The sequence below is a fragment of the Rhodnius prolixus genome, unplaced genomic scaffold (assembly GCF_049639745.1).
Source record: "Rhodnius prolixus isolate KJV_2025 unplaced genomic scaffold, Rpr scaffold_7, whole genome shotgun sequence".
Taxonomy (NCBI): Eukaryota; Metazoa; Arthropoda; class Insecta; order Hemiptera; family Reduviidae; genus Rhodnius; species Rhodnius prolixus.
Window position 1 is genome coordinate 27,827,544 of NW_027411582.1, and position 12,154 is coordinate 27,839,697.

At 30.1% G+C, this 12,154-nt stretch overlaps 1 protein-coding gene across 8 annotated transcripts in view; it reads left to right on the forward strand.

Annotated features, from left to right (window-relative positions):
* DCX-EMAP (Doublecortin-domain-containing echinoderm-microtubule-associated protein) overlaps positions 1-12,154 on the forward strand; it is a 96,727-nt gene that overhangs the window by 21,207 nt on the left and 63,366 nt on the right. For 3 of the 8 annotated variants that reach the window (XM_074114677.1, XM_074114676.1, XM_074114674.1), the window contains exons 1-6: positions 5,930-6,302; positions 6,702-6,935; positions 7,419-7,618; positions 8,484-8,539; positions 9,713-9,806; positions 10,119-10,356. The gene's annotated coding sequence lies outside the window, so the exon portion shown is untranslated. Of the gene's footprint in view, positions 1-5,929; positions 6,361-6,701; positions 6,936-7,112; positions 7,230-7,418; positions 7,619-8,483; positions 8,540-9,712; positions 9,807-10,118; positions 10,357-12,154 lie in introns of those variants that run through there. The other 5 variants (XM_074114679.1, XM_074114675.1, XM_074114678.1 and 2 more) reach the window with 5 other exon arrangements.

Sequence of the window (12,154 nt, forward strand, 5' to 3'; positions counted from 1 at the left end):
GTTCCAAGTTTCAAATGTTCATGTCACTTTTCATATTTATCAGAATTGAATGATTACTTTTGCGGATTGTAGAGAATAGTAAGCTTTATATGTGGTAATGATTGCATTGTTTTAGACTTATTACTTTAAAAAATAACTAAATGTAAATTTGGGAGTTTTTCGACTAAGTTCGAACTGCAATCATTTATACCATTTTTAGTATTGATCAGATTTCAGTGATTCTGTTACCAAAATATAGATAAAAGTTGGCTGTATACGGTGTACAAATGGCAGTGTTGTAGTGATAATACTACATTAGTTATTCAAGATAAAATTTTCGACGTTTTCTAATCGTTTACAATTCGTTCCAAATTTCAAACGTTTATATCTCTTTTCTTATTTATCAGAATTGAATGATTTCTTTACCGCATTGTAGAGAATAGTAAGCTTTATAAGTGGTATAGATTGTATTGTTTTTTACGTAATACTTTAAGAGATATCTGTGGTAAAATTTGGGTGGTTTTCGACTACGATCAAACTTCAATTGTTTATACCTCTTTTAGTATTGATCAGATTTCAGTGATTCTGTTACCAAAATATAGAGAAAAGTTAGCTGTATACGAAGTACAAATGGCAGTGTTTTAGTGATAATACTACGTGAGATTTTCAAAATAAAATTTTCGACGTTTTCTAATCGTTTCGAATTCGTTCCAAGTTTCAAAGGTTAATATCTCTTTTCATATTTATCAGAATTGAATGATTTCTTTACCGCAATGTAGAGAATAGTAAGCTCTATAAGTGGTATAGATTGCATGGTTTTACACGTTATACTTTAAAAAATATCTATGGTTAAATTTAGGAGGTTTTCGACTACCTTCAAATTTCAATCGTTTATACCTCTTTTAGTATGGATCAGATTTCAGTGATTCTGTTACCAAAATATAGGTAAAAGTTGGCTTTATACGGTGTACAAATGGCAGTGTTGTAGTGATAATACTACATTAGTTATTCAAGATAAAATTTTCGACGTTTTCTAATCGTTTACAATTCGTTCCAAATTTCAAACGTTTATATCTCTTTTCTTATTTATCAGAATTGAATGATTTCTTTACCGCATTGTAGGGAATAGTAAGCTTTATAAGTGGTATAGATTGTATTGTTTTTTACGCAATACTTTAAGAGATATCTGTGGTAAAATTTGGGTGGTTTTCGACTACGATCAAACTTCAATCGTTTATACCTCTTTTAGTATTGATCAGATTTCAGTGATTCTGTTACCAAAATATAGATAAAAGTTAGCTGTATACGGTGTACAAATGGCAGTGTTTTAGTGATAATACTACGTGAGATTTTCAAGATAAAATTTTCGACGTTTTCTATTCGTTTAGAATTTGTTCCAAGTTTCAAAGGTTAATATCTCTATTCATATTTATCAGAATTGAATGATTTCTTTACCGCATTGTAGAGAATAGTAAGCTCTATAAGTGGTATAGATTGCATTGTTTTTTACGTAATACTTTAAGAGATATATGTGGTTAAATTTGGGTGGTTGTCGACTACGTTTAAATTTCAATCGTTTGTACCTCTTTTAGTATGGATCAGATTTCAGTGATTCTGTTACCAAAATATAGAGAAAAGTTAGCTTTATACGGTGTACAAATGGCAGTGTTGTAGTGATAATACTACGTGAGATTTTCAAGATAAAATTTTCGACGTTTTCTAATCGTTTAGAATTCGTTCCAAGTTTCAAAGGTTCATGTCACTTTTCATATTTATCAGAATTGAATGATTACTTTTGCGGATTGTAGAGAATAGTGATCTTTATATGTGGTAATGATTGCATTGTTTTAGACTTTTTACTTTAAAAAATATCTAAAGGTAAATTTGGGAGTTTTTTGACTAAGTTCGAACTGCAATCATTTATTCCTCTTTTAGTATTGATCAGATTTCAGTGATTCTGTTACCAAAATATAGATATAAGTTAGCTGTATACGGTGTACAAATGGCAGTGTTGTAGTGATAATACTACATTAGTTATTCAAGATAAAATTTTCGACGTTTTCTAATCGTTTACAATTCGTTCCAAATTTCAAACGTTTATATCTCTTTTCTTATTTATCAGAATTGAATGATTCCTTTACCGCATTGTAGAGAATAGTAAGCTTTATAAGTGGTATAGATTGTATTGTTTTTTACGTAATACTTTAAGAGATATCTGTGGTTAAATTTTGGTGGTTTTCGACTACGTTCAAACTTTAATCGTTTATACCTCTTTTAGTATTGGTCAGATTTCAGTGATACTGTTACTAAAATATAGAGAAAAGATAGCTGTATACGGAGTACAATTGGCAGTGTTGTATTGATAATACTACGTGAGATATTCAAGATAAAATTTTCGACGTTTTCTAATCGTTTACAATTCGTTCCAGGTTTCAAAGGTTCATATCACTTGTCATATTTATCAGGATTTAATGATTTCTTTAGCGCATTTTAGAGAATAGTAAGCTTTATATGTGGTATAGATTGCATTGTTTTTTACGTAATACTTTAAGAGATATCTGTGGTTAAATTTGGGTGGTTTTCGAGTACGTTTAAACTTCAATCGTTTATACCTCTTTTAGTATTGATCAGATTTCAGTGATTCTGTTACCAAAATATAGAGAAAAGTTAGCTGTATACGAAGTACAAATGGCAGTGTTTTAGTGATAATACTACGTGTGATTTTCAAGATAAAATTTTCGACGTGTTCTAATCGTTTAGAATTCGTCCCAAGTTTCAAACTTTTATATCTCTTTTCATATTTGTCAGAATTGAATGATTTCTTTCCAGCATTGTAGAGAATAGCAAGCTTTATAAGTGGTATAGATTGAATTGTTTTAGAATGAACACTTTGAAAAATATTTAAGGTTAAATTTGGGAGGTTTTCGACTACTTTCAAACTTCAATGGTTTATACCTCTTTTAAAATTTATCAGATTTCAGTGATTCTGTTGCCAAAATATAAAGAAATATTAGCTGTATACGGAGCACAAATGGCAGTGTTGTAGTGATAGTGCTACGTGAGATATTCCACATAAAATTTTCGACGTTTTCTAATCGTTTAGAATTCGTTCCAAATTTCAAACGTTTATATCTCTTTTCTTATTTATCAGAATTGAATGATTTCTTTACCGCATTGTAGAGAATAGTAAGCTTTATAAGTGGTATAGATTGTATTGTTTTTTACGTAATACTTTAAGAGATATCTGTGGTTAAATTTTGGTGGTTTTCGACTACGTTCAAACTTTAATCGTTTATACCTCTTTTAGTATTGGTCAGATTTCAGTGATACTGTTACTAAAATATAGAGAAAAGATAGCTGTATACGGAGTACAAATGGCAGTGGTGTAGTGATAATACTACGTGAGTTATTCAAGATAAAATTTTCGACGTTTTCTAATCGTTTAGAATTCGTTCCAAATTTCATAGGTTCATATCACTTTTCATATTTATCAGAATTGAATGATTTCTTTAGCGCATTGTAGAGAATAGTAAGCTTTATATGTGGTATAGATTGCATTGTTTTAGACTTAATTCTTTGAAAAATATCTAATGTTAAATTTGGGAGATTTTCGACTACCTTCAAACTTTAATCGTTTATACCTCTTTTAGTATTTATCAGATTTCAGTGATTCTGTTACCAAAATATAGAGAAAAGATAGGTGTATACGGAGTACAAATGTCAGTGTTGTAGTGATAATACTACGTGAGATATTCGAGATAAAATTTTCGACGTTTTCTAATCGTTTAGAATTCCTCCCAAATTTCAAACGTTTATATCTCTTTTCATATTTATCAGAATTGAATGATTTCTCTACCGCATTGTAGAGAATAGTAAGCTCTATAAGTGGTATAGATTGCATTGTTTTAGACTTTATACTTTAAAAAATATCTAAGGTTAAATTTTGGATGTTTTCGACTACCTTCAAACTTCAATCGTTTATACCTCTTTTAGTATTGATCAGATTTCAGTGATTCTGTTGCCAAAGTATAGAGATAAAATAGCTGTATACGTAGTACAAATGACAGTGTTTTTGAGATAATAGTTCGTGAGATATTCAAGATTAATTTTTCGACGTTTTTTAATTCGTTTAGAATTCGTTCCAAATTTCTAACGTTTATATCCCTTTTCATATTTATCAAAATTGAATGATAACTTTATAGACATACGAAAATTTAACTCTAAATATCTCGTTAACTACCCGACAGATTTTTACGAAGTTTTATAGAAATATAGACAAATTTGTCTCCTTATATAGGTGAAATGTAAACTAAATCCATGGAGTAGTTTTTGAGATATTGGCTGTGAACGATTAGGGTTTTTTTTTCTCGAACACGGCTCCTACGATTTCCTTAAACTCAGCTCGCATGCGAGATCTGTAACTTTTATCTAGAACCATTTTCCAGGGAAATTAGATTGTTACTTCTTCTAAAGAAGGGTGTGTAAGACCGGGGCTCGGATTTAGATGAAAAGAGGCCTTAGGCTATTCCACTTATAATGCCCTTTCAGCTCCCATTTTTAAATTTGTAAATCACATGAGAAATAATAAAAAAATCACTACTGTGATATATGTACTACAATATGTTAATTGGTAATATATAATCTGTTCAGTTTTTAAAATAGTGTAATTTTAATTTTGCTAACAATTTGAATGTAGACCCCCTTGATCTTGAGGCCCTGGTCTGAAGCCTAGTTAACCTTAGGAAAATTTGGCCCTGGTTCTAAATAACTACTTAACAGTAATTTATGCTTTACATAATTGATAGTTTTTATTTAATGTTATTTACGTTGTACTCAAACTAGATTTGGTTGTTTTGTTTGGAGGTTATGTTTGTTACTTGTTACTTGCTTTATTGTGACTATAGCCAAGTTTCTGAACTTTGGTTTTAAAACATAAGTAGCTTCAGTCCGGCCATAGGGTATGGCTCTCAGTGTGCCTGTCTTCTTCTAAAAAGGCATTGAAACTTCTTAGGCTGTTAGAAGAAGGTTTTAGTTTAGTATTTATGCTTTGTAGCATTTTCAATTTTTCACCAGCATTCTTAAAGTGCCAGATTCAAATTAAATTTCCCAATCAGACAGATTTCCTTCTCTAGATTAACAGCCATTCCTATCCTCAGAAAGACTTCGATGACTAGTGAAATATATATCCCCTCTACTCATGGAGAATTTCGTGGTAAAACTTATTACCTATAATTTCGTGCCTCTGAGGGTAATTGGTTAAGATGGCAAAGATAAAACAAGTAAGCAAGCAAACGTAGAAAACTGAACCCTAATGTAGAGCAAACCTCTATTAACACGCATCTCCTTTGTCACAAAACATGAGAATTAAAAAGAAAAAATTCGGGTCAAACAGTTTAATGTTATTTCCAATAATTGTTTACACCGAAATAAAAAAAACCCACGAAATGTAGAAGACCATGTTTTCGGTAAGGTCATTGTTGGGAAATATTAGTAACTTGTACGCTAATTGTAAAATAGGTCATTAATATTAAAGAAAATTTAATGCCACCTCGCTACGATGTTTTCCGCAGGCCTCCAGCTACCGTAAAAGAAAAGTGGTCAGTTGTTAATGATAGAATTTCCTTCTTTTATCTTTAATTCCTGAATTTTCCTTTTCCAATAACTTCAATTCATTTTGCAATTCGAGGATTTTATTTTTTTAGAACCTGTGTTCTTTAAGTGATGTTTTTTTCAATTGTGAGCCTTTAAAGAGTTTTACCATGCCTGTCATTATTTCTTCTATTTGTGAAAACAGACATTAGCTGATTTTCTATTTAGATAAAACGTTAAGGAAAGGAGTACGTAATGGGTAAAAACAAAACTCTAATACAGTAAACACAAACTATGAGATTTTCATAATAATGATATTGTTCTAGAATTGACTGTACTTGTTATAAGTAGTGTTCGCAAAGTAAACACACACTAGACCTAACAATCCACACCGTATTACAGGGCCAGTCTCACATTAGGTTTTAATAATCTTGTAATTTTCATTTTCTGATTACGAAAAAACTATCCCACATTTCTTCTGAAAATTTAATAGTTCAATAAACATAGATTAAATTAACTACCCATCAAATATTACGACCCAAAACGGAATGTAAATAGGTTTTGCAGACTAAAGTAATCACGTGAAAGAGTTGTGTATAGTACGACAAAATGTTTCTTGGAAGTTAAATGTTTATTTATTTTATTTCCTTTCGGCTTGTAGGAGGAGATTTCCTTAACAGTTGATTTTTTTCATCTAGTCTATAAACACGAGGACCTCTTCAGTTTTTGTTTAGGTATGACAATAAAAAATTGTTTCTTATTGAAGGTGATGATAATTTTGCACATTGCCAGGTACTGTCATTTTAATTAAAACGTTTTTTACGTCTGAGAAACCTATAAATTGAGTTTAAACTTGGTTTAAGAACGTTTTTTGAGTGTGTAGTTTGTACTATTAATTGAGATGTTAAAATAAAGAAACAAAAAGTACCTCATTTCCTTGTTCTTCAAAACAGTATTTTAATGCCTTTGTACACTACAATTCTCATTTAACGTAACCAAATTAACTGATTCATGTTTGTTCATGATTAATTTTTATAAAGACTTCTTTTTTTGATAATTTGGAAAATTTAATTGAAAATTGTTTCCTTACTAGATTTTCATAAAACTAATACCTTATTAATTTCTCTTATTAGAGGAATTCAGCCTCCTTCCGATTGATTTTAATAAAAAGGAAAATGAGAGCCGTCGTAGCTTTAGTCGAATCACAGAGCTTGGAACTGCAGTCAACGAGGAAGAAACCTCTTCAGAATAGATCCAGACAGACACTCTCCAGAGTGGTAATCCAGTATTTGAAAACCAAATCTGGCACATGAAACAGTAGAAGATACTGTGGCAGTTGGAATTCAATTCCAGGATATAAAGTAAACGTACGTTATTTTATTTCTTATTTTAGTGTATTATGACGTGAAATAAAAATATCTCAAAATCCTTTCTCGAAAACATTTCTCGCCAACATGCATGGCAAATAAAAGAGGATTAATGTATTGTTTCTTTTTTTTATTATGCTTTCATGCCTCTTTCTAATAGATGTGATTTTATTTAAGTTTAAAGGTGGCCGACATATCTAATCAGACAGAACAATAGTCCCTTGATTTCTATTATTCCTGTTCAGAGTTCAAGTGCCACTTTCTAGTTAGATGAATTTCTTAAAGGAATTCAAGGTAAATTTGTTTGAAGACTCCAAATGTTTAGTTCTAAATCCTCACTTCGCTTGAAACAGAAACTTTGGCTAATTATTTAGGCCAGTAGTATGAAATTATTAAAATCCAAAATTAGGATGGAAACTGAAAGTTTTGAATCTTGACAATATGAACTAAATAATTTAATTAAAATTTGTGGTTTGTTTTAAGGAAATGTCTATGTAATAAAAATCACGACAAGAGAAAATGTAAACATAAAATAACCGAAGAGTAAATTTTCACCGGGAAGAACAGATTAGCAACACACAATCACAGGAAGTTTAATAGAGGAAGTGGAATGATCAATAAAAGGAGGCGATCTTTAATCAAGATAAAATGGGCGAGCAATCTTTGGATGGAGTATAATTTAGGTATGGGTCTTGATTTAATACTAGACAATCATCTTAAATTTGATAAGTATACTGTTTTTTTTTGTTTTATGTTTCTTTCTTTTCTTTTTTTAAAGACCGGATAATAAAATTACAAAATTTGGACTTACGGTAGTTACTCTAATTTAAAAGTCGAGGAATATGCCTTTACTGGGCTAGAAGGTAGATTTGGACATCTGTTAAGTGTTAAATTTGAAGGAAGCGTTTAAAAAAAGATTAAAGTCGCTATAATTTTAGCTTATGAACTGAAATCTGTGTCAGATCTAGTTCCTTGACTACCAACCAGTATTCTTTTTTTATAACCTATTTGTGATCTTTTGTTCAACATTCAACCCCTAACACATAACAGACTTTTGACGATTTTTTTTTTCACAATCGCAGAAGATTTGAAAATATTAAAAATATTGATGAACTATCAAATTTTGATAAGGACAGATTTTTGCTGCTTGAGCTTCTTGGAAATATCTTGTGATATATGGTGTATACCTCTCCATAATTGGCATGGAAAGTTCGGCCCACATCCAGAGTAATTTGTCATATAATAATTGGAAGATATAAATAATATATACATTCTTGCTTTCGCTTACATAGAAGGAGAAATAAGAAAAAAAAGGGAAATAATGGTGTTAACAGTCGAAATTCGTGATAACAGCACTTACAAACAACCTTCTCCATACAGGATTGAAGCATTTTGTAATTTAAATAATACACCCTAGTTCTACTTCTGCCTTAGTTATCTATATTACAAACAGTTCAAAGAACTTGTTTTTACCTTTAGAAAAAATTCCCATTTAATTTTTTTTACAATACTGTTTTGAATATAAATGATTGGTCTTTTTCATTGCAGAAATGGAACTGGTTATCTCAAAAACGAAAAATGACCGAACTCTCCAACTTTTCATGGTAATCAATTGGAAACTGATGAATAGAAATTATCACTTAGTTGAATAATTTTTTTGGCTAGCAACAAGGTTTCCTTTTAACTTAATTTAAAATCTACATTCTGCAACTTAAATGCTTTTCACCTTTATTTGAACATTAAATTTTTGGAGGAACTTCTCATGGACTCCCATGAACAGGTCCTCTGTAAAGATTTATTGTACTTTAGAACAATTGATTTTTCCTCCTTGTATATTAATCATATAGCTTTAATACATGGAAGTTTTAAGAAGTTAACGTTACTGCCAGAACTCTTGGGTTTGTTATAAATGTATAAAGAACAAGTTAGTGAAAATATCAATGAAACCTACTGTGAAGATAACAGAGCTTGATGAAGGAACCTTCTTAACTTAACAGTAGTTTAGAATTTCAGTGCCTGAGAGCAGCCGTAATTAATAAAGAAATTAATGTTTTTGATAACACAATCGAAAGCGTTACGATTCACTGACGGCCAAACGATATTAAGATTGCCTGAATCAATATGTTTTCTCCTTATCTATTATCGATCCCCAGATTCTTGATTAAATTAACATCATTTATTTTTTGTTCTAAATAATTTTTTTTTTTTTTGCTGGGCAGTGTGTGTTACTTTCTATTGGCTGAATATATACAAATCTTGTTCTTTTGGGAGGGCCTTATTCTGTTTTCAGGTCTAACATTCTTCTAAAACCTTTCATGAATTCTTAGAACTATCTCATTTTCTCTCTTTAGAAACGCACGTCATACAAGGCTATCGGCCTAATAAATTTGTAAATAACAGAATAATCTTATTAACCGCTTTCGATAGTGCAAACTATATTTTACTTCCTACAAACCCATTGTTTTAAGTTCTTCAAAGATTTCAATTATATCTGTCTCGATGGTTCCTAGTTAATTTTGTAATTATGGTACTGGCTAGAAACTAATGACTGTTTAACTTCAAGTTCTATCGTAATAAACAGTAAGAAAGATATGCCTCTGTAAAGTTCACACTTGTTGCCTATCTTGAATTGGATGTTCATGTCAAACGTTAGCCTTTAAAAGGGGTTGATGCTTAAATTCATCGCATTTTTTTCAAGACTTTTTTGCTAGATACACTGACAAGTTGAACATACAAAAGTGAATTTGAAAAATAATAATAAGTTTGCTATTTTACAGATCCAATAGAAAGTAATGTGATAAGAGTTACAAGAGCCCTACAGCTACGGAGGCTATTTGGACATCAATGATCCTCCAATCTAACAAACATTTAGTAAGATTTAAATGGACAATAGTACTAGTTATATTTTTTTTATACACAATTGAAAACTGTTTATCTGCAAGAAAATCTTGAAATATTACGTTACTAATGTCTGTTTTAACTAAAAAAGGAAACCCAAAATTTTTCACTTGTACAATTCAGATGGTATCTCTTCAATCTGAGATTTGTTTGCTCACTGGGTATTATTATTATTATTAAAAAATATTATTTCTGCTACGCATTAAAAAGTGAAAAAGATCGTAATAAAAAAAAAAGACACCTAAGTAATTTTAAATTGAAAATGTTTATTATTTATTTTTTCAGATTCGCTGTTAGAGCAGTATTTAAGAAGGGTTGTTATTAAGGGAGGTGAAGTTGTATGAAAGTGGAAGTATTTAGGACGCTGTTGCAGAAGTGGAGGCGGAGCCACCCCCAGCTGAAGGTAGGGAACTGTAGCCAACTGTACCTACACCAGTCCCAATCTAGGAGACCGTGCAGACGGCTGACCACCTCCCTCCATTGGAACTACACCTGCTTTCTCATCTCTTTATTTATTCTATAGGTAAATCGACATTATTTTTTTTATTAAGTCTAGTTATTTATTATTATTGTTTAATTTGTTAAATTAATACAGTCAATACTGCTTTAATTATTAACTTTGAAACAGTGATAGACTCTTAACAGTTTTCAAGTTTCCTGAAGGTTTTCCAGAATTTTAAGTTTATTGTTTTAATTATGAGCTTTAACTTGACTCTATAGTGCAAAATTTTGTTTAATTACTGTTTTTAAAGTAAGTAAGAGGCTTATACTGAGTATTTGATCGTTTATAAAGTTTTGAAACGGCATTTTCAACGTAATTACTCATTCGGTAATTCCCTGACTACCTGAAAAAAGGTTTTTAGATATTGGTTTACATATTACAATATACAGAAAATCGTGGCAAGTTCAAGGTGGTTCAACCAGACGTGAAACATATTGCTATCCGAAGTAAATCTTTAAATCCGAATCTGTAAATATGCTCTCTGCTATGTTATGTTTTACCCGTTAATCTGGTAAATTTATCTTTAATCAATTTTTGGATTATGTGTTGTTGTCGAGGCCTTAGGTTTTTTTTAACCTTAAATAAACTCCTTGCAGTAAATTAACCTTTTCACGATTTCACTAATTAGTTCCATTAGAAGCTTTTTCTAGGAAACATACTCTAGTGCTTTGTAAAAGAAAGCCTGGCAATCATGTCAAATTTGTTTTTCCATTTGGGTACCATTGTCACTTCCTATGTTTTTGGTCGAGATTCCTCATCCGCAAGTACTTTATGAAGCTTATTGTTCAGTTTATTTTGAGATGACTCAAAATTGACTTCAGTTGTTTTTTTTAAAACTTGGTTTACTACTTACTCACCATTATCATTATTATTTAAATTTTTAACCCAAAAGAATGTTTGTTTCGGTGAGTTCCTAGAAACTTCAGAGTTAAGCATTTCTCTGAAGGGTTATTTCATAATAATTTACTCTTGCATCTCATTTATAAAATTAATAAAATAAGGTATTCGATTAATCAAAAGATAATTTTTTAGAAAATGAGGCTGTACCGATTTTGCTTAAACTAGATTTTCTCTCAATTTTAATATTTTTCAAGATTTGAAAAGATTATTTTTAGTGATTTTTTTTAAAGGGTTTTTAAGTGTTGCTCATTCATAGTAATTCCTATCATATAATTTATTTGATTGGGACTAAATATTTGTCAAAAATTTATCTATAATAATAATTGTATTAAGAAAAAGTCGTAAACTGTACAAACCAGATATTATTTTTATTGTGGGGTTTCCGGAAGTTAAAAGCCAGATTTTCGTCAAATTTTGTTTTATTGTAAAGAAACAAATTTCTGTATCCATAACGATGTAAATTGTGATTTATTACATTTCTTAAATTTATCATATATTATATTTCTGCTAGTCATTTCTGCATCAGCTTTAAACATTAATTATTATCACTAAGTTTTATCTTAATCTATATTAATTTCATTTTTAAAAAAAATCAATTTTATTTTATTCGTTTCAAAACTAAGTTTGGTGTGTCAATTATTAAAGTGAAGTACGTATATTATATCAGATCCTGGTTAACGTGATGTAAATTACCTCTTATTATTCTTATTACACCACTTCTGCAACCTCATTTTTTAAATATCTAAATCCTATATTTTCTTATTATTAGTTTGTGATATTTCTCTTTCATTGTTTTAAAATTGTTGCGTAATTTTAACAAATACATTTTTCATTACTGTTAAATTTATAAAGGTTATAGAGACGGTTATAAATTCTCGATTTATTTTTTTATTAGCAGTGTTCTTAAAATGTTTCTCTT